Genomic DNA, 27049 nt, shown 5'->3' with positions numbered 1-27049 from the left:
GGCTTTATAGCAATTTCTCATTGGACTATGGATGTTCGGATTTCAATGATTCATTTTAAACATGTGAGATATAATTTTTATATGCAGATTTGCAAATATCCTTTATTGTATCAATTTGGTCAAAGATTTTTTTCCAACACAGATTACCAAAATTGAACAAGTTAACAGGTAAATACTTACATTTTCCAAAACGATACCTTTTACTATGCACCAAAAACCTAAAAAACCTATAACTATGTGTACATCATGCACATCATTGTTTATGTTGTATTTATTTTCCTATGGGAATTACATTTAGAAATGTACATTCTGTACAACATTGTCATCCATTGAATTCATGCAGAGTTTGAAGATTTCAAATAGTGACAAAAAGAATGACTTGACCATGAAGGGACACAAACCCTCAATCTTCTGATCAGAAGTCAGATGCCTCATCCATTATGCCACGCTGTCATCTATGTCGAAATTGTCGAACCTGTGGAAGGTGTGGTAATAGTAACCTCAAGTATAACATTCAAAATTTAGAAGCTTTTTCTAGAGGTATGTTTTGGAAAACCTTGCATATGAATTACAAAATGAAATCCAACATATTTTAGTGATTTATGTTGAGTGAACATTACAAAGTATACCTTTCACATAGCCTAGATTTTGTAAAATCCTTAACTTAGCTGAGAAATAACTTAACTTTTCTATAGGCATGCTATAAAGTTTTATAAAAAGATTAGGGATGTAGGCATTAGAGCAATTTCTCATTGAACTATGGGTGTTCTGATTTCACTGATTCCTTCTAAACATGTGAGATGTATTTTTTATATGCAGATATGCAAATAACCATTATAGTATCAATTTGGTCAAAGAACTGCTTTGCAACACAGATTACCAAAATCAAACAAGTTAACAGGTAAACACTTACATTTTCCTAAAGGTTTTTTAAGTTTTATGAAAATATTAGGGATGTAGGCTTTATAGCAATTTCTCATTGGACTATGGATGTTCGGATTTCAATGATTCATTTTAAACATGTGAGATATAATTTTTATATGCAGATATGCAATATCCTTTATTGTATCAATTTGGTCAAAGATTTTTTTCCAACACAGATTACCAAAATTGAACAAGTTAACAGGTAAATACTTACCTTTTCCAAAAGGATACCTTTTACTATGCACCAAAAACCTAAAAAAACTATAACTATGTGTACATCATGCACATCATTGTTTATGTTGTATTTATTTTCCTATGGGAATTACATTTAGAAATGTACATTCTTTACAACATTGTCATCCATTGAATTCATGCAGAGTTTGAAGATTTCAAATTGTGACAAAATGAAAGACTCAACCACGAAGGGACTCGAACCCTCAATCTTCTGATCCGAAGTCAGACGCCTTATCCATTAGGCCACGCAGTCATCTTTATAGAAGTTGTTGAACCTGTGGAAGGTGTGGTAATAGTAACCTTAAGTATAACATTCAAAATGTAGAAGTTTTTTCTAGATATATGTTTTGGAAAAACTTGCTTATGAATTACAAAATGAAATCCAACATATTTTAGTGATTTATGTTGAGTGAACATTGCAAAGTATACCTTTCACATAGCCTAGATTTTGTAAAATCCTTAACTTAGCTGAGAAATAACTTAACTTTTCTATAGGCATGCTATAAAGTTTTATAAAAAGATTAGGGATGTAGGCATAAGAGCAATTTCTCATTGAGCTATGGATGTTCTGATTTCACTGATTCCTTCTAAACATGTGAGATGTATTTTTTATATGCAGATATGCAAATAACCATTATAGTATCAATTTGGTCAAAGAATTGTTTTGCAACACAGATTACCAAAATCAAACAAGTTAACAGGTAAACACTGACATTTTCCTAAAGGTTTTTTAAGTTTTATGAAAATATTAGGGATGTAGGCTTTATAGCAATTTCTCATTGGACTATGGATGTTTGGATTTCAATGATTCATTTTAAACATGTGAGATATAATTTTTATATGCAGATATGCAAATATCCTTTATTGTATCAATTTGGTCAAAGATTTTTTTCCAACACAGATTACCAAAATTGAACAAGTTAACAGGTAAATACTTACATTTTCCAAAAGGATACCTTTTACTATGCACCAAAAACCTAAAAAACCTATAACTATGTGTACATCATGCACATCATTGTTTACGTTGTATTTATTTTCCTATGGGAATTACATTTAGAAATGTACATTCTTTAAAACATTGTCATCCATTGAATTCATGCAGAGTTTGAAGATTTCAAATAGTGACAAAAAGAATGACTTGACCACGAAGGGACACGAACCCTCAATCTTCTGATCAGAAGTCAGATGCCTCATCCATTAGGCCACGCTGTCATCTTTATAGAAGTTGTTGAACCTGTGGAAGGTGTGGTAATAGTAACCTTAAGTATAACATTCAAAATTTAGAAGTTTTTTCTAGATATATGTTTTGGAAAAACTTGCTTATGAATTACAAAATGAAATCCAACATATTTTAGTGATTTATGTTGAGTGAACATTGCAAAGTATACCTTTCACATAGCCTAGATTTTGTAAAATCCTTAACTTAGCTGAGAAATAACTTAACTTTTCTATAGGCATGCTATAAAGTTTTATAAAAAGATTAGGGATGTAGGCATAAGAGCAATTTCTCATTGAGCTATGGATGTTCTGATTTCACTGATTCCTTCTAAACATGTGAGATGTATTTTTTATATGCAGATATGCAAATAACCATTATAGTATCAATTTGGTCAAAGAATTGTTTTGCAACACAGATTACCAAAATCAAACAAGTTAACAGGTAAACACTGACATTTTCCTAAAGGTTTTTTAAGTTTTATGAAAATATTAGGGATGTAGGCTTTATAGCAATTTCTCATTGGACTATGGATGTTTGGATTTCAATGATTCATTTTAAACATGTGAGATATAATTTTTATATGCAGATATGCAAATATCCTTTATTGTATCAATTTGGTCAAAGATTTTTTTCCAACACAGATTACCAAAATTGAACAAGTTAACAGGTAAATACTTACATTTTCCAAAAGGATACCTTTTACTATGCACCAAAAACCTAAAAAACCTATAACTATGTGTACATCATGCACATCATTGTTTACGTTGTATTTATTTTCCTATGGGAATTACATTTAGAAATGTACATTCTTTAAAACATTGTCATCCATTGAATTCATGCAGAGTTTGAAGATTTCAAATAGTGACAAAAAGAATGACTTGACCACGAAGGGACATGAACCCTCAATCTTCTGATCAGAAGTCAGACGCCTCATCCATTATGCCACGCTGTCATCTATGTCGAAATTGTCAAACCTGTGGAAGGTGTGGTAATAGTAACCTCAAGTATAACATTCAAAATTTAGAAGCTTTTTCTAGAGGTATGTTTTGGAAAAACTTGCATATTAATTACAAAATGAAATCCAACATATTTTAGTGATTTATGTTGAGTGAACATTACAAAGTATACCTTTCACATAGCCTAGATTTTGTAAAATCCTTAACTTAGCTGAGAAATAACTTAACTTTTCTATAGGCATGCTATAAAGTTTTAAAAAAAGATTAGGGATGTAGGCATTAGAGCAATTTCTCATTGAACTATGGGTGTTCTGATTTCACTGATTCCTTCTAAACATGTGAGATGTATTTTTTATATGCAGATATGCAAATAACCATTATAGTATCAATTTGGTCAAAGAACTGCTTTGCAACACAGATTACCAAAATCAAACAAGTTAACAGGTAAACACTTACATTTTCCTAAAGGTTTTTTAAGTTTTATGAAAATATTAGGGATGTAGGCTTTATAGCAATTTCTCATTGGACTATGGATGTTCGGATTTCAATGATTCATTTTAAACATGTGAGATATAATTTTTATATGCAGATATTTAATATCCTTTATTGTATCAATTTGGTCAAAGATTTTTTTCCAACACAGATTACCAAAATTGAACAAGTTAACAGGTAAATACTTACCTTTTCCAAAAGGATACCTTTTACTATGCACCAAAAACCTAAAAAAACTATAACTATGTGTACATCATGCACATCATTGTTTATGTTGTATTTATTTTCCTATGGGAATTACATTTAGAAATGTACATTCTTTACAACATTGTCATCCATTGAATTCATGCAGAGTTTGAAGATTTCAAATTGTGACAAAATGAAAGACTCGACCACGAAGGGACTTGAACCCTCAATCTTCAGATCCGAAGTCAGACGCCTTATCCATTAGGCCACGCAGTCATCTTTATAGAAGTTGTCGAACCTGTGGAAGGTGTGGTAATAGTAACCTCAAGTATAACATTCAAAATTTAGACGCTTTTTCTAGAGGTATGTTTTGGAAAAACTTGCATATGAATTACAAAATGAAATCCAACATATTTTAGTGATTTATGTTGAGTGAACATTACAAAGTATACCTTTCACATAGCCTAGATTTTGTAAAATCCTTAACTTAGCTGAGAAATAACTTAACTTTTCTACAGGCATGCTATAAAGTTTTATAAAAAGATTAGGGATGTAGGCATTAGAGCAATTTCTCATTGAACTATGGGTGTTCTGATTTCACTGATTTCTTCTAAACATGTGAGATGTATTTTTTATATGCAGATATGCAAATAACCATTATAGTATCAATTTGGTCAAAGAACTGCTTTGCAACACAGATTACCAAAATCAAACAAGTTAACAGGTAAACACTTACATTTTCCTAAAGGTTTTTTAAGTTTTATGAAAATATTAGGGATGTAGGCTTTATAGCAATTTCTCATTGGACTATGGATGTTCGGATTTCAATGATTCATTTTAAACATGTGAGATATAATTTCTATATGCAGATATGCAATATCCTTTATTGTATCAATTTGGTCAAAGATTTTTTTCCAACACAGATTACCAAAATTGAACAAGTTAACAGGTAAATACTTACCTTTTCCAAAAGGATACCTTTTACTATGCACCAAAAACCTAAAAAAACTATCACTATGTGTACATCATGCACATCATTGTTTATGTTGTATTTATTTTCCTATGGGAATTACATTTAGAAATGTACATTCTTTACAACATTGTCATCCATTGAATTCATGCAGAGTTTGAAGATTTCAAATAGTGACAAAAAGAATGACTTGACCATGAAGGGACACAAACCCTCAATCTTCTGATCAGAAGTCAGATGCCTCATCCATTATGCCACGCTGTCATCTATGTCGAAATTGTCAAACCTGTGGAAGGTGTGGTAATAGTAACCTCAAGTATAACATTCAAAATTTAGAAGCTTTTTCTAGAGGTATGTTTTGGAAAAACTTGCATATGAATTACAAAATGAAATCCAACATATTTTAGTGATTTATGTTGAGTGAACATTACAAAGTATACCTTTCACATAGCCTAGATTTTGTAAAATCCTTAACTTAGCTGAGAAATAACTTAACTTTTCTATAGGCATGCTATAAAGTTTTATAAAAAGATTAGGGATGTAGGCATTAGAGCAATTTCTCATTGAACTATGGGTGTTCTGATTTCACTGATTCCTTCTAAACATGTGAGATGTATTTTTTATATGCAGATATGCAAATAACCATTATAGTATCAATTTGGTCAAAGAACTGCTTTGCAACACAGATTACCAAAATCAAACAAGATAACAGGTAAACACTTACATTTTCCTAAAGGTTTTTTAAGTTTTATGAAAATATTAGGGATGTAGGCTTTATAGCAATTTCTCATTGGACTATGGATGTTCGGATTTCAATGATTCATTTTAAACATGTGAGATATAATTTTTATATGCAGATATGCAATATCCTTTATTGTATCAATTTGGTCAAAGATTTTTTTCCAACACAGATTACCAAAATTGAACAAGTTAACAGGTAAATACTTACCTTTTCCAAAAGGATACCTTTTACTATGCACCAAAAACCTAAAAAAACTATAACTATGTGTACATCATGCACATCATTGTTTATGTTGTATTTATTTTCCTATGAGAATTACATTTAGAAATGTACATTCTTTACAACATTGTCATCCATTGAATTCATGCAGAGTTTGAATATTTCAAATTGTGACAAAATGAAAGACTCGACCACGAAGGGACTCGAACCCTCAATCTTCTGATCCGAAGTCAGACGCCTTATCCATTAGGCCACGCAGTCATCTTTATAGAAGTTGTTGAACCTGTGGAAGGTGTGGTAATAGTAACCTTAAGTATAACATTCAAAATTTAGAAGTTTTTTCTAGATATATGTTTTGGAAAAACTTGCTTATGAATTACAAAATGAAATCCAACATATTTTAGTGATTTATGTTGAGTGAACATTGCAAAGTATACCTTTCACATAGCCTAGATTTTGTAAAATCCTTAACTTAGCTGAGAAATAACTTAACTTTTCTATAGGCATGCTATAAAGTTTTATAAAAAGATTAGGGATGTAGGCATTAGAGCAATTTCTCATTGAACTATGGGTGTTCTGATTTCACTGATTCCTTCTAAACATGTGAGATGTATTTTTTATATGCAGATATGCAAATAACCATTATAGTATCAATTTGGTCAAAGAACTGCTTGCAACACAGATTACCAAAATCAAACAAGTTAACAGGTAAACACTTACATTTTCCTAAAGGTTTTTTAAGTTTTATGAAAATATTAGGGATGTAGGCTTTATAGCAATTTCTCATTGGACTATGGATGTTTGGATTTCAATGATTCATTTTAAACATGTGAGATATAATTTTTATATGCAGATATGCAAATATCCTTTATTGTATCAATTTGGTCAAAGATTTTTTTCCAACACAGATTACCAAAATTGAACAAGTTAACAGGTAAATACTTACATTTTCCAAAAGGATACCTTTTACTATGCACCAAAAACCTAAAAAACCTATAACTATGTGTACATCATGCACATCATTGTTTACGTTGTATTTATTTTCCTATGGGAATTACATTTAGAAATGTACAATCTTTAAAACATTGTCATCCATTGAATTCATGCAGAGTTTGAAGATTTCAAATAGTGACAAAAAGAATGACTTGACCACGAAGGGACACGAACCCTCAATCTTCTGATCAGAAGTCAGATGCCTCATCCATTATGCCACGCTGTCATCTTTATAGAAGTTGTTGAACCTGTGGAAGGTGTGGTAATAGTAACCTTAAGTATAACATTCAAAATTTAGAAGTTTTTTCTAGATATATGTTTTGGAAAAACTTGCTTATGAATTACAAAATGAAATCCAACATATTTTAGTGATTTATGTTGAGTGAACATTGCAAAGTATACCTTTCACATAGCCTAGATTTTGTAAAATCCTTAACTTAGCTGAGAAATAACTTAACTTTTCTATAGGCATGCTATAAAGTTTTATAAAAAGATTAGGGATGTAGGCATAAGAGCAATTTCTCATTGAGCTATGGATGTTCTGATTTCACTGATTCCTTCTAAACATGTGAGATGTATTTTTTATATGCAGATATGCAAATAACCATTATAGTATCAATTTGGTCAAAGAATTGTTTTGCAACACAGATTACCAAAATCAAACAAGTTAACAGGTAAACACTGACATTTTCCTAAAGGTTTTTTAAGTTTTATGAAAATATTAGGGATGTAGGCTTTATAGCAATTTCTCATTGGACTATGGATGTTTGGATTTCAATGATTCATTTTAAACATGTGAGATATAATTTTTATATGCAGATATGCAAATATCCTTTATTGTATCAATTTGGTCAAAGATTTTTTTCCAACACAGATTACCAAAATTGAACAAGTTAACAGGTAAATACTTACATTTTCCAAAAGGATACCTTTTACTATGCATCAAAAACCTAAAAAACCTATATCTATGTGTACATCATGCACATCATTGTTTACGTTGTATTTATTTTCCTATGGGAATTACATTTAGAAATGTACATTCTTTAAAACATTGTCATCCATTGAATTCATGCAGAGTTTGAAGATTTCAAATAGTGACAAAAAGAATGACTTGACCACGAAGGGACACGAACCCTCAATCTTCTGATCAGAAGTCAGACGCCTCATCCATTATGCCACGCTGTCATCTATGTCGAAATTGTCAAACCTGTGGAAGGTGTGGTAATAGTAACCTCAAGTATAACATTCAAAATTTAGAAGCTTTTTCTAGAGGTATGTTTTGGAAAAACTTGCATATTAATTACAAAATGAAATCCAACATATTTTAGTGATTTATGTTGAGTGAACATTACAAAGTATACCTTTCACATAGCCTAGATTTTGTAAAATCCTTAACTTAGCTGAGAAATAACTTAACTTTTCTATAGGCATGCTATAAAGTTTTAAAAAAAGATTAGGGATGTAGGCATTAGAGCAATTTCTCATTGAACTATGGGTGTTCTGATTTCACTGATTCCTTCTAAACATGTGAGATGTATTTTTTATATGCAGATATGCAAATAACCATTATAGTATCAATTTGGTCAAAGAACTGCTTTGCAACACAGATTACCAAAATCAAACAAGTTAACAGGTAAACACTTACATTTTCCTAAAGGTTTTTTAAGTTTTATGAAAATATTAGGGATGTAGGCTTTATAGCAATTTCTCATTGGACTATGGATGTTCGGATTTCAATGATTCATTTTAAACATGTGAGATATAATTTTTATATGCAGATATTTAATATCCTTTATTGTATCAATTTGGTCATAGATTTTTTTCCAACACAGATTACCAAAATTGAACAAGTTAACAGGTAAATACTTACCTTTTCCAAAAGGATACCTTTTACTATGCACCAAAAACCTATAAAAACTATAACTATGTGTACATCATGCACATCATTGTTTATGTTGTATTTATTTTCCTATGGGAATTACATTTAGAAATGTACATTCTTTAAAACATTGTCATCCATTGAATTCATGCAGAGTTTGAAGATTTCAAATAGTGACAAAAAGAATGACTTGACCACGAAGGGACACGAACCCTCAATCTTCTGATCAGAAGTCAGACGCCTCATCCATTATGCCACGCTGTCATCTATGTCGAAATTGTCAAACCTGTGGAAGGTGTGGTAATAGTAACCTCAAGTATAACATTCAAAATTTAGAAGCTTTTTCTAGAGGTATGTTTTGGAAAAACTTGCATATTAATTACAAAATGAAATCCAACATATTTTAGTGATTTATGTTGAGTGAACATTACAAAGTATACCTTTCACATAGCCTAGATTTTGTAAAATCCTTAACTTAGCTGAGAAATAACTTAACTTTTCTATAGGCATGCTATAAAGTTTTAAAAAAAGATTAGGGATGTAGGCATTAGAGCAATTTCTCATTGAACTATGGGTGTTCTGATTTCACTGATTCCTTCTAAACATGTGAGATGTTTTTTTTATATGCAGATATGCAAATAACCATTATAGTATCAATTTGGTCAAAGAACTGCTTTGCAACACAGATTACCAAAATCAAACAAGTTAACAGGTAAACACTTACATTTTCCTAAAGGTTTTTTAAGTTTTATGAAAATATTAGGGATGTAGGCTTTATAGCAATTTCTCATTGGACTATGGATGTTCGGATTTCAATGATTCATTTTAAACATGTGAGATATAATTTTTATATGCAGATATTTAATATCCTTTATTGTATCAATTTGGTCAAAGATTTTTTTCCAACACAGATTACCAAAATTGAACAAGTTAACAGGTAAATACTTACCTTTTCCAAAAGGATACCTTTTACTATGCACCAAAAACCTATAAAAACTATAACTATGTGTACATCATGCACATCATTGTTTATGTTGTATTTATTTTCCTATGGGAATTACATTTAGAAATGTACATTCTTTACAACATTGTCATCCATTGAATTCATGCAGAGTTTGAAGATTTCAAATAGTGACAAAAAGAATGACTTGACCACGAAGGGACACGAACCCTCAATCTTCTGATCAGAAGTCAGATGCCTCATCCATTAGGCCACGCTGTCATCTTTATAGAAGTTGTTGAACCTGTGGAAGGTGTGGTAATAGTAACCTTAAGTATAACATTCAAAATTTAGAAGTTTTTTCTAGATATATGTTTTGGAAAAACTTGCTTATGAATTACAAAATGAAATCCAACATATTTTAGTGATTTATGTTGAGTGAACATTGCAAAGTATACCTTTCACATAGCCTAGATTTTGTAAAATCCTTAACTTAGCTGAGAAATAACTTAACTTTTCTATAGGCATGCTATAAAGTTTTATAAAAAGATTAGGGATGTAGGCATAAGAGCAATTTCTCATTGAGCTATGGATGTTCTGATTTCACTGATTCCTTCTAAACATGTGAGATGTATTTTTTATATGCAGATATGCAAATAACCATTATAGTATCAATTTGGTCAAAGAATTGTTTTGCAACACAGATTACCAAAATCAAACAAGTTAACAGGTAAACACTGACATTTTCCTAAAGGTTTTTTAAGTTTTATGAAAATATTAGGGATGTAGGCTTTATAGCAATTTCTCATTGGACTATGGATGTTTGGATTTCAATGATTCATTTTAAACATGTGAGATATAATTTTTATATGCAGATATGCAAATATCCTTTATTGTATCAATTTGGTCAAAGATTTTTTTCCAACACAGATTACCAAAATTGAACAAGTTAACAGGTAAATACTTACATTTTCCAAAAGGATACCTTTTACTATGCACCAAAAACCTAAAAAACCTATAACTATGTGTACATCATGCACATCATTGTTTACGTTGTATTTATTTTCCTATGGGAATTACATTTAGAAATGTACATTCTTTAAAACATTGTCATCCATTGAATTCATGCAGAGTTTGAAGATTTCAAATAGTGACAAAAAGAATGACTTGACCACGAAGGGACATGAACCCTCAATCTTCTGATCAGAAGTCAGACGCCTCATCCATTATGCCACGCTGTCATCTATGTCGAAATTGTCAAACCTGTGGAAGGTGTGGTAATAGTAACCTCAAGTATAACATTCAAAATTTAGAAGCTTTTTCTAGAGGTATGTTTTGGAAAAACTTGCATATTAATTACAAAATGAAATCCAACATATTTTAGTGATTTATGTTGAGTGAACATTACAAAGTATACCTTTCACATAGCCTAGATTTTGTAAAATCCTTAACTTAGCTGAGAAATAACTTAACTTTTCTATAGGCATGCTATAAAGTTTTAAAAAAAGATTAGGGATGTAGGCATTAGAGCAATTTCTCATTGAACTATGGGTGTTCTGATTTCACTGATTCCTTCTAAACATGTGAGATGTATTTTTTATATGCAGATATGCAAATAACCATTATAGTATCAATTTGGTCAAAGAACTGCTTTGCAACACAGATTACCAAAATCAAACAAGTTAACAGGTAAACACTTACATTTTCCTAAAGGTTTTTTAAGTTTTATGAAAATATTAGGGATGTAGGCTTTATAGCAATTTCTCATTGGACTATGGATGTTCGGATTTCAATGATTCATTTTAAACATGTGAGATATAATTTTTATATGCAGATATTTAATATCCTTTATTGTATCAATTTGGTCAAAGATTTTTTTCCAACACAGATTACCAAAATTGAACAAGTTAACAGGTAAATACTTACCTTTTCCAAAAGGATACCTTTTACTATGCACCAAAAACCTAAAAAAACTATAACTATGTGTACATCATGCACATCATTGTTTATGTTGTATTTATTTTCCTATGGGAATTACATTTAGAAATGTACATTCTTTACAACATTGTCATCCATTGAATTCATGCAGAGTTTGAAGATTTCAAATTGTGACAAAATGAAAGACTCGACCACGAAGGGACTTGAACCCTCAATCTTCAGATCCGAAGTCAGACGCCTTATCCATTAGGCCACGCAGTCATCTTTATAGAAGTTGTCGAACCTGTGGAAGGTGTGGTAATAGTAACCTCAAGTATAACATTCAAAATTTAGACGCTTTTTCTAGAGGTATGTTTTGGAAAAACTTGCATATGAATTACAAAATGAAATCCAACATATTTTAGTGATTTATGTTGAGTGAACATTACAAAGTATACCTTTCATATAGCCTAGATTTTGTAAAATCCTTAACTTAGCTGAGAAATAACTTAACTTTTCTACAGGCATGCTATAAAGTTTTATAAAAAGATTAGGGATGTAGGCATTAGAGCAATTTCTCATTGAACTATGGGTGTTCTGATTTCACTGATTTCTTCTAAACATGTGAGATGTATTTTTTATATGCAGATATGCAAATAACCATTATAGTATCAATTTGGTCAAAGAACTGCTTTGCAACACAGATTACCAAAATCAAACAAGTTAACAGGTAAACACTTACATTTTCCTAAAGGTTTTTTAAGTTTTATGAAAATATTAGGGATGTAGGCTTTATAGCAATTTCTCATTGGACTATGGATGTTCGGATTTCAATGATTCATTTTAAACATGTGAGATATAATTTCTATATGCAGATATGCAATATCCTTTATTGTATCAATTTGGTCAAAGATTTTTTTCCAACACAGATTACCAAAATTGAACAAGTTAACAGGTAAATACTTACCTTTTCCAAAAGGATACCTTTTACTATGCACCAAAAACCTAAAAAAACTATCACTATGTGTACATCATGCACATCATTGTTTATGTTGTATTTATTTTCCTATGGGAATTACATTTAGAAATGTACATTCTTTACAACATTGTCATCCATTGAATTCATGCAGAGTTTGAAGATTTCAAATAGTGACAAAAAGAATGACTTGACCATGAAGGGACACAAACCCTCAATCTTCTGATCAGAAGTCAGATGCCTCATCCATTATGCCACGCTGTCATCTATGTCGAAATTGTCAAACCTGTGGAAGGTGTGGTAATAGTAACCTCAAGTATAACATTCAAAATTTAGAAGCTTTTTCTAGAGGTATGTTTTGGAAAAACTTGCATATGAATTACAAAATGAAATCCAACATATTTTAGTGATTTATGTTGAGTGAACATTACAAAGTATACCTTTCACATAGCCTAGATTTTGTAAAATCCTTAACTTAGCTGAGAAATAACTTAACTTTTCTATAGGCATGCTATAAAGTTTTATAAAAAGATTAGGGATGTAGGCATTAGAGCAATTTCTCATTGAACTATGGGTGTTCTGATTTCACTGATTCCTTCTAAACATGTGAGATGTATTTTTTATATGCAGATATGCAAATAACCATTATAGTATCAATTTGGTCAAAGAACTGCTTTGCAACACAGATTACCAAAATCAAACAAGATAACAGGTAAACACTTACATTTTCCTAAAGGTTTTTTAAGTTTTATGAAAATATTAGGGATGTAGGCTTTATAGCAATTTCTCATTGGACTATGGATGTTCGGATTTCAATGATTCATTTTAAACATGTGAGATATAATTTTTATATGCAGATATGCAATATCCTTTATTGTATCAATTTGGTCAAAGATTTTTTTCCAACACAGATTACCAAAATTGAACAAGTTAACAGGTAAATACTTACCTTTTCCAAAAGGATACCTTTTACTATGCACCAAAAACCTAAAAAAACTATAACTATGTGTACATCATGCACATCATTGTTTATGTTGTATTTATTTTCCTATGAGAATTACATTTAGAAATGTACATTCTTTACAACATTGTCATCCATTGAATTCATGCAGAGTTTGAATATTTCAAATTGTGACAAAATGAAAGACTCGACCACGAAGGGACTCGAACCCTCAATCTTCTGATCCGAAGTCAGACGCCTTATCCATTAGGCCACGCAGTCATCTTTATAGAAGTTGTTGAACCTGTGGAAGGTGTGGTAATAGTAACCTTAAGTATAACATTCAAAATTTAGAAGTTTTTTCTAGATATATGTTTTGGAAAAACTTGCTTATGAATTACAAAATGAAATCCAACATATTTTAGTGATTTATGTTGAGTGAACATTGCAAAGTATACCTTTCACATAGCCTAGATTTTGTAAAATCCTTAACTTAGCTGAGAAATAACTTAACTTTTCTATAGGCATGCTATAAAGTTTTATAAAAAGATTAGGGATGTAGGCATTAGAGCAATTTCTCATTGAACTATGGGTGTTCTGATTTCACTGATTCCTTCTAAACATGTGAGATGTATTTTTTATATGCAGATATGCAAATAACCATTATAGTATCAATTTGGTCAAAGAACTGCTTGCAACACAGATTACCAAAATCAAACAAGTTAACAGGTAAACACTTACATTTTCCTAAAGGTTTTTTAAGTTTTATGAAAATATTAGGGATGTAGGCTTTATAGCAATTTCTCATTGGACTATGGATGTTTGGATTTCAATGATTCATTTTAAACATGTGAGATATAATTTTTATATGCAGATATGCAAATATCCTTTATTGTATCAATTTGGTCAAAGATTTTTTTCCAACACAGATTACCAAAATTGAACAAGTTAACAGGTAAATACTTACATTTTCCAAAAGGATACCTTTTACTATGCACCAAAAACCTAAAAAACCTATAACTATGTGTACATCATGCACATCATTGTTTACGTTGTATTTATTTTCCTATGGGAATTACATTTAGAAATGTACAATCTTTAAAACATTGTCATCCATTGAATTCATGCAGAGTTTGAAGATTTCAAATAGTGACAAAAAGAATGACTTGACCACGAAGGGACACGAACCCTCAATCTTCTGATCAGAAGTCAGATGCCTCATCCATTATGCCACGCTGTCATCTTTATAGAAGTTGTTGAACCTGTGGAAGGTGTGGTAATAGTAACCTTAAGTATAACATTCAAAATTTAGAAGTTTTTTCTAGATATATGTTTTGGAAAAACTTGCTTATGAATTACAAAATGAAATCCAACATATTTTAGTGATTTATGTTGAGTGAACATTGCAAAGTATACCTTTCACATAGCCTAGATTTTGTAAAATCCTTAACTTAGCTGAGAAATAACTTAACTTTTCTATAGGCATGCTATAAAGTTTTATAAAAAGATTAGGGATGTAGGCATTAGAGCAATTTCTCATTGAACTATGGGTGTTCTGATTTCACTGATTCCTTCTAAACATGTGAGATGTATTTTTTATATGCAGATATGCAAATAACCATTATAGTATCAATTTGGTCAAAGAACTGCTTGCAACACAGATTACCAAAATCAAACAAGTTAACAGGTAAACACTTACATTTTCCTAAAGGTTTTTTAAGTTTTATGAAAATATTAGGGATGTAGGCTTTATAGCAATTTCTCATTGGACTATGGATGTTTGGATTTCAATGATTCATTTTAAACATGTGAGATATAATTTTTATATGCAGATATGCAAATATCCTTTATTGTATCAATTTGGTCAAAGATTTTTTTCCAACACAGATTACCAAAATTGAACAAGTTAACAGGTAAATACTTACATTTTCCAAAAGGATACCTTTTACTATGCACCAAAAACCTAAAAAACCTATAACTATGTGTACATCATGCACATCATTGTTTACGTTGTATTTATTTTCCTATGGGAATTACATTTAGAAATGTACAATCTTTAAAACATTGTCATCCATTGAATTCATGCAGAGTTTGAAGATTTCAAATAGTGACAAAAAGAATGACTTGACCACGAAGGGACACGAACCCTCAATCTTCTGATCAGAAGTCAGATGCCTCATCCATTATGCCACGCTGTCATCTTTATAGAAGTTGTTGAACCTGTGGAAGGTGTGGTAATAGTAACCTTAAGTATAACATTCAAAATTTAGAAGTTTTTTCTAGATATATGTTTTGGAAAAACTTGCTTATGAATTACAAAATGAAATCCAACATATTTTAGTGATTTATGTTGAGTGAACATTGCAAAGTATACCTTTCACATAGCCTAGATTTTGTAAAATCCTTAACTTAGCTGAGAAATAACTTAACTTTTCTATAGGCATGCTATAAAGTTTTATAAAAAGATTAGGGATGTAGGCATAAGAGCAATTTCTCATTGAGCTATGGATGTTCTGATTTCACTGATTCCTTCTAAACATGTGAGATGTATTTTTTATATGCAGATATGCAAATAACCATTATAGTATCAATTTGGTCAAAGAATTGTTTTGCAACACAGATTACCAAAATCAAACAAGTTAACAGGTAAACACTGACATTTTCCTAAAGGTTTTTTAAGTTTTATGAAAATATTAGGGATGTAGGCTTTATAGCAATTTCTCATTGGACTATGGATGTTTGGATTTCAATGATTCATTTTAAACATGTGAGATATAATTTTTATATGCAGATATGCAAATATCCTTTATTGTATCAATTTGGTCAAAGATTTTTTTCCAACACAGATTACCAAAATTGAACAAGTTAACAGGTAAATACTTACATTTTCCAAAAGGATACCTTTTACTATGCATCAAAAACCTAAAAAACCTATATCTATGTGTACATCATGCACATCATTGTTTACGTTGTATTTATTTTCCTATGGGAATTACATTTAGAAATGTACATTCTTTAAAACATTGTCATCCATTGAATTCATGCAGAGTTTGAAGATTTCAAATAGTGACAAAAAGAATGACTTGACCACGAAGGGACACGAACCCTCAATCTTCTGATCAGAAGTCAGACGCCTCATCCATTATGCCACGCTGTCATCTATGTCGAAATTGTCAAACCTGTGGAAGGTGTGGTAATAGTAACCTCAAGTATAACATTCAAAATTTAGAAGCTTTTTCTAGAGGTATGTTTTGGAAAAACTTGCATATTAATTACAAAATGAAATCCAACATATTTTAGTGATTTATGTTGAGTGAACATTACAAAGTATACCTTTCACATAGCCTAGATTTTGTAAAATCCTTAACTTAGCTGAGAAATAACTTAACTTTTCTATAGGCATGCTATAAAGTTTTAAAAAAAGATTAGGGATGTAGGCATTAGAGCAATTTCTCATTGAACTATGGGTGTTCTGATTTCACTGATTCCTTCTAAACATGTGAGATGTATTTTTTATATGCAGATATGCAAATAACCATTATAGTATCAATTTGGTCAAAGAACTGCTTTGCAACACAGATTACCAAAATCAAACAAGTTAACAGGTAAACACTTACATTTTCCTAAAGGTTTTTTAAGTTTTATGAAAATATTAGGGATGTAGGCTTTATAGCAATTTCTCATTGGACTATGGATGTTCGGATTTCAATGATTCATTTTAAACATGTGAGATATAATTTTTATATGCAGATATTTAATATCCTTTATTGTATCAATTTGGTCATAGATTTTTTTCCAACACAGATTACCAAAATTGAACAAGTTAACAGGTAAATACTTACCTTTTCCAAAAGGATACCTTTTACTATGCACCAAAAACCTATAAAAACTATAACTATGTGTACATCATGCACATCATTGTTTATGTTGTATTTATTTTCCTATGGGAATTACATTTAGAAATGTACATTCTTTAAAACATTGTCATCCATTGAATTCATGCAGAGTTTGAAGATTTCAAATAGTGACAAAAAGAATGACTTGACCACGAAGGGACACGAACCCTCAATCTTCTGATCAGAAGTCAGACGCCTCATCCATTATGCCACGCTGTCATCTATGTCGAAATTGTCAAACCTGTGGAAGGTGTGGTAATAGTAACCTCAAGTATAACATTCAAAATTTAGAAGCTTTTTCTAGAGGTATGTTTTGGAAAAACTTGCATATTAATTACAAAATGAAATCCAACATATTTTAGTGATTTATGTTGAGTGAACATTACAAAGTATACCTTTCACATAGCCTAGATTTTGTAAAATCCTTAACTTAGCTGAGAAATAACTTAACTTTTCTATAGGCATGCTATAAAGTTTTAAAAAAAGATTAGGGATGTAGGCATTAGAGCAATTTCTCATTGAACTATGGGTGTTCTGATTTCACTGATTCCTTCTAAACATGTGAGATGTTTTTTTTATATGCAGATATGCAAATAACCATTATAGTATCAATTTGGTCAAAGAACTGCTTTGCAACACAGATTACCAAAATCAAACAAGTTAACAGGTAAACACTTACATTTTCCTAAAGGTTTTTTAAGTTTTATGAAAATATTAGGGATGTAGGCTTTATAGCAATTTCTCATTGGACTATGGATGTTCGGATTTCAATGATTCATTTTAAACATGTGAGATATAATTTTTATATGCAGATATTTAATATCCTTTATTGTATCAATTTGGTCAAAGATTTTTTTCCAACACAGATTACCAAAATTGAACAAGTTAACAGGTAAATACTTACCTTTTCCAAAAGGATACCTTTTACTATGCACCAAAAACCTATAAAAACTATAACTATGTGTACATCATGCACATCATTGTTTATGTTGTATTTATTTTCCTATGGGAATTACATTTAGAAATGTACATTCTTTACAACATTGTCATCCATTGAATTCATGCAGAGTTTGAAGATTTCAAATTGTGACAAAATGAAAGACTCGACCACGAAGGGACTTGAACCCTCAATCTTCAGATCCGAAGTCAGACGCCTTATCCATTAGGCCACGCAGTCATCTTTATAGAAGTTGTCGAACCTGTGGAAGGTGTGGTAATAGTAACCTCAAGTATAACATTCAAAATTTAGACGCTTTTTCTAGAGGTATGTTTTGGAAAAACTTGCATATGAATTACAAAATGAAATCCAACATATTTTAGTGATTTATGTTGAGTGAACATTACAAAGTATACCTTTCACATAGCCTAGATTTTGTAAAATCCTTAACTTAGCTGAGAAATAACTTAACTTTTCTACAGGCATGCTATAAAGTTTTATAAAAAGATTAGGGATGTAGGCATTAGAGCAATTTCTCATTGAACTATGGGTGTTCTGATTTCACTGATTTCTTCTAAACATGTGAGATGTATTTTTTATATGCAGATATGCAAATAACCATTATAGTATCAATTTGGTCAAAGAACTGCTTTGCAACACAGATTACCAAAATCAAACAAGTTAACAGGTAAACACTTACATTTTCCTAAAGGTTTTTTAAGTTTTATGAAAATATTAGGGATGTAGGCTTTATAGCAATTTCTCATTGGACTATGGATGTTCGGATTTCAATGATTCATTTTAAACATGTGAGATATAATTTTTATATGCAGAAATGCAATATCCTTTATTGTATCAATTTGGTCAAAGATTTTTTTCCAACACAGATTACCAAAATTGAACAAGTTAACAGGTAAATACTTACCTTTTCCAAAAGGATACCTTTTACTATGCACCAAAAACCTAAAAAAAATATCACTATGTGTACATCATGCACATCATTGTTTATGTTGTATTTATTTTCCTATGGGAATTACATTTAGAAATGTACATTCTTTACAACATTGTCATCCATTGAATTCATGCAGAGTTTGAAGATTTCAAATAGTGACAAAAAGAATGACTTGACCATGAAGGGACACAAACCCTCAATCTTCTGATCAGAAGTCAGATGCCTCATCCATTATGCCACGCTGTCATCTATGTCGAAATTGTCAAACCTGTGGAAGGTGTGGTAATAGTAACCTCAAGTATAACATTCAAAATTTAGAAGCTTTTTCTAGAGGTATGTTTTGGAAAAACTTGCATATGAATTACAAAATGAAATCCAACATATTTTAGTGATTTATGTTGAGTGAACATTACAAAGTATACCTTTCACATAGCCTAGATTTTGTAAAATCCTTAACTTAGCTGAGAAATAACTTAACTTTTCTATAGGCATGCTATAAAGTTTTATAAAAAGATTAGGGATGTAGGCATTAGAGCAATTTCTCATTGAACTATGGGTGTTCTGATTTCACTGATTCCTTCTAAACATGTGAGATGTATTTTTTATATGCAGATATGCAAATAACCATTATAGTATCAATTTGGTCAAAGAACTGCTTTGCAACACAGATTACCAAAATCAAACAAGATAACAGGTAAACACTTACATTTTCCTAAAGGTTTTTTAAGTTTTATGAAAATATTAGGGATGTAGGCTTTATAGCAATTTCTCATTGGACTATGGATGTTCGGATTTCAATGATTCATTTTAAACATGTGAGATATAATTTTTATATGCAGATATGCAATATCCTTTATTGTATCAATTTGGTCAAAGATTTTTTTCCAACACAGATTACCAAAATTGAACAAGTTAACAGGTAAATACTTACCTTTTCCAAAAGGATACCTTTTACTATGCACCAAAAACCTAAAAAAACTATAACTATGTGTACATCATGCACATCATTGTTTATGTTGTATTTATTTTCCTATGAGAATTACATTTAGAAATGTACATTCTTTACAACATTGTCATCCATTGAATTCATGCAGAGTTTGAATATTTCAAATTGTGACAAAATGAAAGACTCGACCACGAAGGGACTCGAACCCTCAATCTTCTGATCCGAAGTCAGACGCCTTATCCATTAGGCCACGCAGTCATCTTTATAGAAGTTGTTGAACCTGTGGAAGGTGTGGTAATAGTAACCTTAAGTATAACATTCAAAATTTAGAAGTTTTTTCTAGATATATGTTTTGGAAAAACTTGCTTATGAATTACAAAATGAAATCCAACATATTTTAGTGATTTATGTTGAGTGAACATTGCAAAGTATACCTTTCACATAGCCTAGATTTTGTAAAATCCTTAACTTAGCTGAGAAATAACTTAACTTTTCTATAGGCATGCTATAAAGTTTTATAAAAAGATTAGGGATGTAGGCATTAGAGCAATTTCTCATTGAACTATGGGTGTTCTGATTTCACTGATTCCTTCTAAACATGTGAGATGTATTTTTTATATGCAGATATGCAAATAACCATTATAGTATCAATTTGGTCAAAGAACTGCTTGCAACACAGATTACCAAAATCAAACAAGTTAACAGGTAAACACTGACATTTTCCTAAAGGTTTTTTAAGTTTTATGAAAATATTAGGGATGTAGGCTTTATAGCAATTTCTCATTGGACTATGGATGTTTGGATTTCAATGATTCATTTTAAACATGTGAGATATAATTTTTATATGCAGATATGCAAATATCCTTTATTGTATCAATTTGGTCAAAGATTTTTTTCCAACACAGATTACCAAAATTGAACAAGTTAACAGGTAAATACTTACATTTTCCAAAAGGATACCTTTTACTATGCACCAAAAACCTAAAAAACCTATAACTATGTGTACATCATGCACATCATTGTTTACGTTGTATTTATTTTCCTATGGGAATTACATTTAGAAATGTACAATCTTTAAAACATTGTCATCCATTGAATTCATGCAGAGTTTGAAGATTTCAAATAGTGACAAAAAGAATGACTTGACCACGAAGGGACACGAACCCTCAATCTTCTGATCAGAAGTCAGATGCCTCATCCATTATGCCACGCTGTCATCTTTATAGAAGTTGTTGAACCTGTGGAAGGTGTGGTAATAGTAACCTTAAGTATAACATTCAAAATTTAGAAGTTTTTTCTAGATATATGTTTTGGAAAAACTTGCTTATGAATTACAAAATGAAATCCAACATATTTTAGTGATTTATGTTGAGTGAACATTGCAAAGTATACCTTTCACATAGCCTAGATTTTGTAAAATCCTTAACTTAGCTGAGAAATAACTTAACTTTTCTATAGGCATGCTATAAAGTTTTATAAAAAGATTAGGGATGTAGGCATAAGAGCAATTTCTCATTGAGCTATGGATGTTCTGATTTCACTGATTCCTTCTAAACATGTGAGATGTATTTTTTATATGCAGATATGCAAATAACCATTATAGTATCAATTTGGTCAAAGAATTGTTTTGCAACACAGATTACCAAAATCAAACAAGTTAACAGGTAAACACTGACATTTTCCTAAAGGTTTTTTAAGTTTTATGAAAATATTAGGGATGTAGGCTTTATAGCAATTTCTCATTGGACTATGGATGTTTGGATTTCAATGATTCATTTTAAACATGTGAGATATAATTTTTATATGCAGATATGCAAATATCCTTTATTGTATCAATTTGGTCAAAGATTTTTTTCCAACACAGATTACCAAAATTGAACAAGTTAACAGGTAAATACTTACATTTTCCAAAAGGATACCTTTTACTATGCATCAAAAACCTAAAAAACCTATATCTATGTGTACATCATGCACATCATTGTTTACGTTGTATTTATTTTCCTATGGGAATTACATTTAGAAATGTACATTCTTTAAAACATTGTCATCCATTGAATTCATGCAGAGTTTGAAGATTTCAAATAGTGACAAAAAGAATGACTTGACCACGAAGGGACACGAACCCTCAATCTTCTGATCAGAAGTCAGACGCCTCATCCATTATGCCACGCTGTCATCTATGTCGAAATTGTCAAACCTGTGGAAGGTGTGGTAATAGTAACCTCAAGTATAACATTCAAAATTTAGAAGCTTTTTCTAGAGGTATGTTTTGGAAAAACTTGCATATTAATTACAAAATGAAATCCAACATATTTTAGTGATTTATGTTGAGTGAACATTACAAAGTATACCTTTCACATAGCCTAGATTTTGTAAAATCCTTAACTTAGCTGAGAAATAACTTAACTTTTCTATAGGCATGCTATAAAGTTTTAAAAAAAGATTAGGGATGTAGGCATTAGAGCAATTTCTCATTGAACTATGGGTGTTCTGATTTCACTGATTCCTTCTAAACATGTGAGATGTATTTTTTATATGCAGATATGCAAATAACCATTATAGTATCAATTTGGTCAAAGAACTGCTTTGCAACACAGATTACCAAAATCAAACAAGTTAACAGGTAAACACTTACATTTTCCTAAAGGTTTTTTAAGTTTTATGAAAATATTAGGGATGTAGGCTTTATAGCAATTTCTCATTGGACTATGGATGTTCGGATTTCAATGATTCATTTTAAACATGTGAGATATAATTTTTATATGCAGATATTTAATATCCTTTATTGTATCAATTTGGTCATAGATTTTTTTCCAACACAGATTACCAAAATTGAACAAGTTAACAGGTAAATACTTACCTTTTCCAAAAGGATACCTTTTACTATGCACCAAAAACCTATAAAAACTATAACTATGTGTACATCATGCACATCATTGTTTATGTTGTATTTATTTTCCTATGGGAATTACATTTAGAAATGTACATTCTTTAAAACATTGTCATCCATTGAATTCATGCAGAGTTTGAAGATTTCAAATAGTGACAAAAAGAATGACTTGACCACGAAGGGACACGAACCCTCAATCTTCTGATCAGAAGTCAGACGCCTCATCCATTATGCCACGCTGTCATCTATGTCGAAATTGTCAAACCTGTGGAAGGTGTGGTAATAGTAACCTCAAGTATAACATTCAAAATTTAGAAGCTTTTTCTAGAGGTATGTTTTGGAAAAACTTGCATATTAATTACAAAATGAAATCCAACATATTTTAGTGATTTATGTTGAGTGAACATTACAAAGTATACCTTTCACATAGCCTAGATTTTGTAAAATCCTTAACTTAGCTGAGAAATAACTTAACTTTTCTATAGGCATGCTATAAAGTTTTAAAAAAAGATTAGGGATGTAGGCATTAGAGCAATTTCTCATTGAACTATGGGTGTTCTGATTTCACTGATTCCTTCTAAACATGTGAGATGTTTTTTTTATATGCAGATATGCAAATAACCATTATAGTATCAATTTGGTCAAAGAACTGCTTTGCAACACAGATTACCAAAATCAAACAAGTTAACAGGTAAACACTTACATTTTCCTAAAGGTTTTTTAAGTTTTATGAAAATATTAGGGATGTAGGCTTTATAGCAATTTCTCATTGGACTATGGATGTTCGGATTTCAATGATTCATTTTAAACATGTGAGATATAATTTTTATATGCAGATATTTAATATCCTTTATTGTATCAATTTGGTCAAAGATTTTTTTCCAACACAGATTACCAAAATTGAACAAGTTAACAGGTAAATACTTACCTTTTCCAAAAGGATACCTTTTACTATGCACCAAAAACCTATAAAAACTATAACTATGTGTACATCATGCACATCATTGTTTATGTTGTATTTATTTTCCTATGGGAATTACATTTAGAAATGTACATTCTTTACAACATTGTCATCCATTGAATTCATGCAGAGTTTGAAGATTTCAAATTGTGACAAAATGAAAGACTCGACCACGAAGGGACTTGAACCCTCAATCTTCAGATCCGAAGTCAGACGCCTTATCCATTAGGCCACGCAGTCATCTTTATAGAAGTTGTTGAACCTGTGGAAGGTGTGGTAATAGTAACCTCAAGTATAACATTCAAAATTTAGACGCTTTTTCTAGAGGTATGTTTTGGAAAAACTTGCATATGAATTACAAAATGAAATCCAACATATTTTAGTGATTTATGTTGAGTGAACATTACAAAGTATACCTTTCACATAGCCTAGATTTTGTAAAATCCTTAACTTAGCTGAGAAATAACTTAACTTTTCTACAGGCATGCTATAAAGTTTTATAAAAAGATTAGGGATGTAGGCATTAGAGCAATTTCTCATTGAACTATGGGTGTTCTGATTTCACTGATTTCTTCTAAACATGTGAGATGTATTTTTTATATGCAGATATGCAAATAACCATTATAGTATCAATTTGGTCAAAGAACTGCTTTGCAACACAGATTACCAAAATCAAACAAGTTAACAGGTAAACACTTACATTTTCCTAAAGGTTTTTTAAGTTTTATGAAAATATTAGGGATGTAGGCTTTATAGCAATTTCTCATTGGACTATGGATGTTCGGATTTCAATGATTCATTTTAAACATGTGAGATATAATTTTTATATGCAGAAATGCAATATCCTTTATTGTATCAATTTGGTCAAAGATTTTTTTCCAACACAGATTACCAAAATTGAACAAGTTAACAGGTAAATACTTACCTTTTCCAAAAGGATACCTTTTACTATGCACCAAAAACCTAAAAAAAATATCACTATGTGTACATCATGCACATCATTGTTTATGTTGTATTTATTTTCCTATGGGAATTACATTTAGAAATGTACATTCTTTACAACATTGTCATCCATTGAATTCATGCAGAGTTTGAAGATTTCAAATAGTGACAAAAAGAATGACTTGACCATGAAGGGACACAAACCCTCAATCTTCTGATCAGAAGTCAGATGCCTCATCCATTATGCCACGCTGTCATCTATGTCGAAATTGTCGAACCTGTGGAAGGTGTGGTAATAGTAACCTCAAGTATAACATTCAAAATTTAGAAGCTTTTTCTAGAGGTATGTTTTGGAAAAACTTGCATATGAATTACAAAATGAAATCCAACATATTTTAGTGATTTATGTTGAGTGAACATTACAAAGTATACCTTTCACATAGCCTAGATTTTGTAAAATCCTTAACTTAGCTGAGAAATAACTTAACTTTTCTATAGGCATGCTATAAAGTTTTATAAAAAGATTAGGGATGTAGGCATTAGAGCAATTTCTCATTGAACTATGGGTGTTCTGATTTCACTGATTCCTTCTAAACATGTGAGATGTATTTTTTATATGCAGATATGCAAATAACCATTATAGTATCAATTTGGTCAAAGAACTGCTTTGCAACACAGATTACCAAAATCAAACAAGTTAACAGGTAAACACTTACATTTTCCTAAAGGTTTTTTAAGTTTTATGAAAATATTAGGGATGTAGGCTTTATAGCAATTTCTCATTGGACTATGGATGTTCGGATTTCAATGATTCATTTTAAACATGTGAGATATAATTTTTATATGCAGATATGCAATATCCTTTATTGTATCAATTTGGTCAAAGATTTTTTTCCAACACAGATTACCAAAATTGAACAAGTTAACAGGTAAATACTTACCTTTTCCAAAAGGATACCTTTTACTATGCACCAAAAACCTAAAAAAACTATAACTATGTGTACATCATGCACATCATTGTTTATGTTGTATTTATTTTCCTATGAGAATTACATTTAGAAATGTACATTCTTTACAACATTGTCATCCATTGAATTCATGCAGAGTTTGAAGATTTCAAATTGTGACAAAATGAAAGACTCGACCACGAAGGGACTCGAACCCTCAATCTTCTGATCCGAAGTCAGACGCCTTATCCATTAGGCCACGCAGTCATCTTTATAGAAGTTGTTGAACCTGTGGAAGGTGTGGTAATAGTAACCTTAAGTATAACATTCAAAATTTAGAAGTTTTTTCTAGATATATGTTTTGGAAAAACTTGCTTATGAATTACAAAATGAAATCCAACATATTTTAGTGATTTATGTTGAGTGAACATTGCAAAGTATACCTTTCACATAGCCTAGATTTTGTAAAATCCTTAACTTAGCTGAGAAATAACTTAACTTTTCTATAGGCATGCTATAAAGTTTTATAAAAAGATTAGGGATGTAGGCATAAGAGCAATTTCTCATTGAGCTATGGATGTTCTGATTTCACTGATTCCTTCTAAACATGTGAGATGTATTTTTTATATGCAGATATGCAAATAACCATTATAGTATCAATTTGGTCAAAGAATTGTTTTGCAACACAGATTACCAAAATCAAACAAGTTAACAGGTAAACACTGACATTTTCCTAAAGGTTTTTTAAGTTTTATGAAAATATTAGGGATGTAGGCTTTATAGCAATTTCTCATTGGACTATGGATGTTTGGATTTCAATGATTCATTTTAAACATGTGAGATATAATTTTTATATGCAGATATGCAAATATCCTTTATTGTATCAATTTGGTCAAAGATTTTTTTCCAACACAGATTACCAAAATTGAACAAGTTAACAGGTAAATACTTACATTTTCCAAAAGGATACCTTTTACTATGCACCAAAAAC

At 30.6% G+C, this 27049-nt stretch overlaps 9 non-coding genes across 9 annotated transcripts; all 9 read right to left on the bottom strand.

Moving 5' to 3' along the window:
- Positions 1-1338: 1338 nt before the first annotated feature.
- TRNAR-UCG (transfer RNA arginine (anticodon UCG)) lies at positions 1339-1411 on the bottom strand. The gene has a single exon. It is a non-coding gene; the product is annotated as a tRNA-Arg (tRNA).
- Positions 1412-4214: 2803 nt separating this feature from the next.
- TRNAR-UCG (transfer RNA arginine (anticodon UCG)) lies at positions 4215-4287 on the bottom strand. The gene has a single exon. It is a non-coding gene; the product is annotated as a tRNA-Arg (tRNA).
- A 1843-nt stretch (positions 4288-6130) lies between these two features.
- Positions 6131-6203, bottom strand: TRNAR-UCG (transfer RNA arginine (anticodon UCG)). The gene has a single exon. It is a non-coding gene; the product is annotated as a tRNA-Arg (tRNA).
- A 5677-nt stretch (positions 6204-11880) lies between these two features.
- TRNAR-UCG (transfer RNA arginine (anticodon UCG)) lies at positions 11881-11953 on the bottom strand. The gene has a single exon. It is a non-coding gene; the product is annotated as a tRNA-Arg (tRNA).
- A 1843-nt stretch (positions 11954-13796) lies between these two features.
- TRNAR-UCG (transfer RNA arginine (anticodon UCG)) lies at positions 13797-13869 on the bottom strand. The gene has a single exon. It is a non-coding gene; the product is annotated as a tRNA-Arg (tRNA).
- Positions 13870-18587: 4718 nt separating this feature from the next.
- Positions 18588-18660, bottom strand: TRNAR-UCG (transfer RNA arginine (anticodon UCG)). The gene has a single exon. It is a non-coding gene; the product is annotated as a tRNA-Arg (tRNA).
- Positions 18661-20503: 1843 nt separating this feature from the next.
- Positions 20504-20576, bottom strand: TRNAR-UCG (transfer RNA arginine (anticodon UCG)). The gene has a single exon. It is a non-coding gene; the product is annotated as a tRNA-Arg (tRNA).
- Positions 20577-24336: 3760 nt separating this feature from the next.
- Positions 24337-24409, bottom strand: TRNAR-UCG (transfer RNA arginine (anticodon UCG)). The gene has a single exon. It is a non-coding gene; the product is annotated as a tRNA-Arg (tRNA).
- Positions 24410-26252: 1843 nt separating this feature from the next.
- Positions 26253-26325, bottom strand: TRNAR-UCG (transfer RNA arginine (anticodon UCG)). The gene has a single exon. It is a non-coding gene; the product is annotated as a tRNA-Arg (tRNA).
- Between the last annotated feature and the right edge of the window lie 724 nt (positions 26326-27049).

This window comes from Taudactylus pleione, unplaced genomic scaffold, assembly GCF_031769625.1.
Source record: "Taudactylus pleione unplaced genomic scaffold, aTauple2 ptg000612l, whole genome shotgun sequence".
Lineage (NCBI taxonomy): Eukaryota > Metazoa > Chordata > Amphibia > Anura > Myobatrachidae > Taudactylus > Taudactylus pleione.
This window is presented reverse-complemented; position numbering and strand designations above follow the sequence as displayed.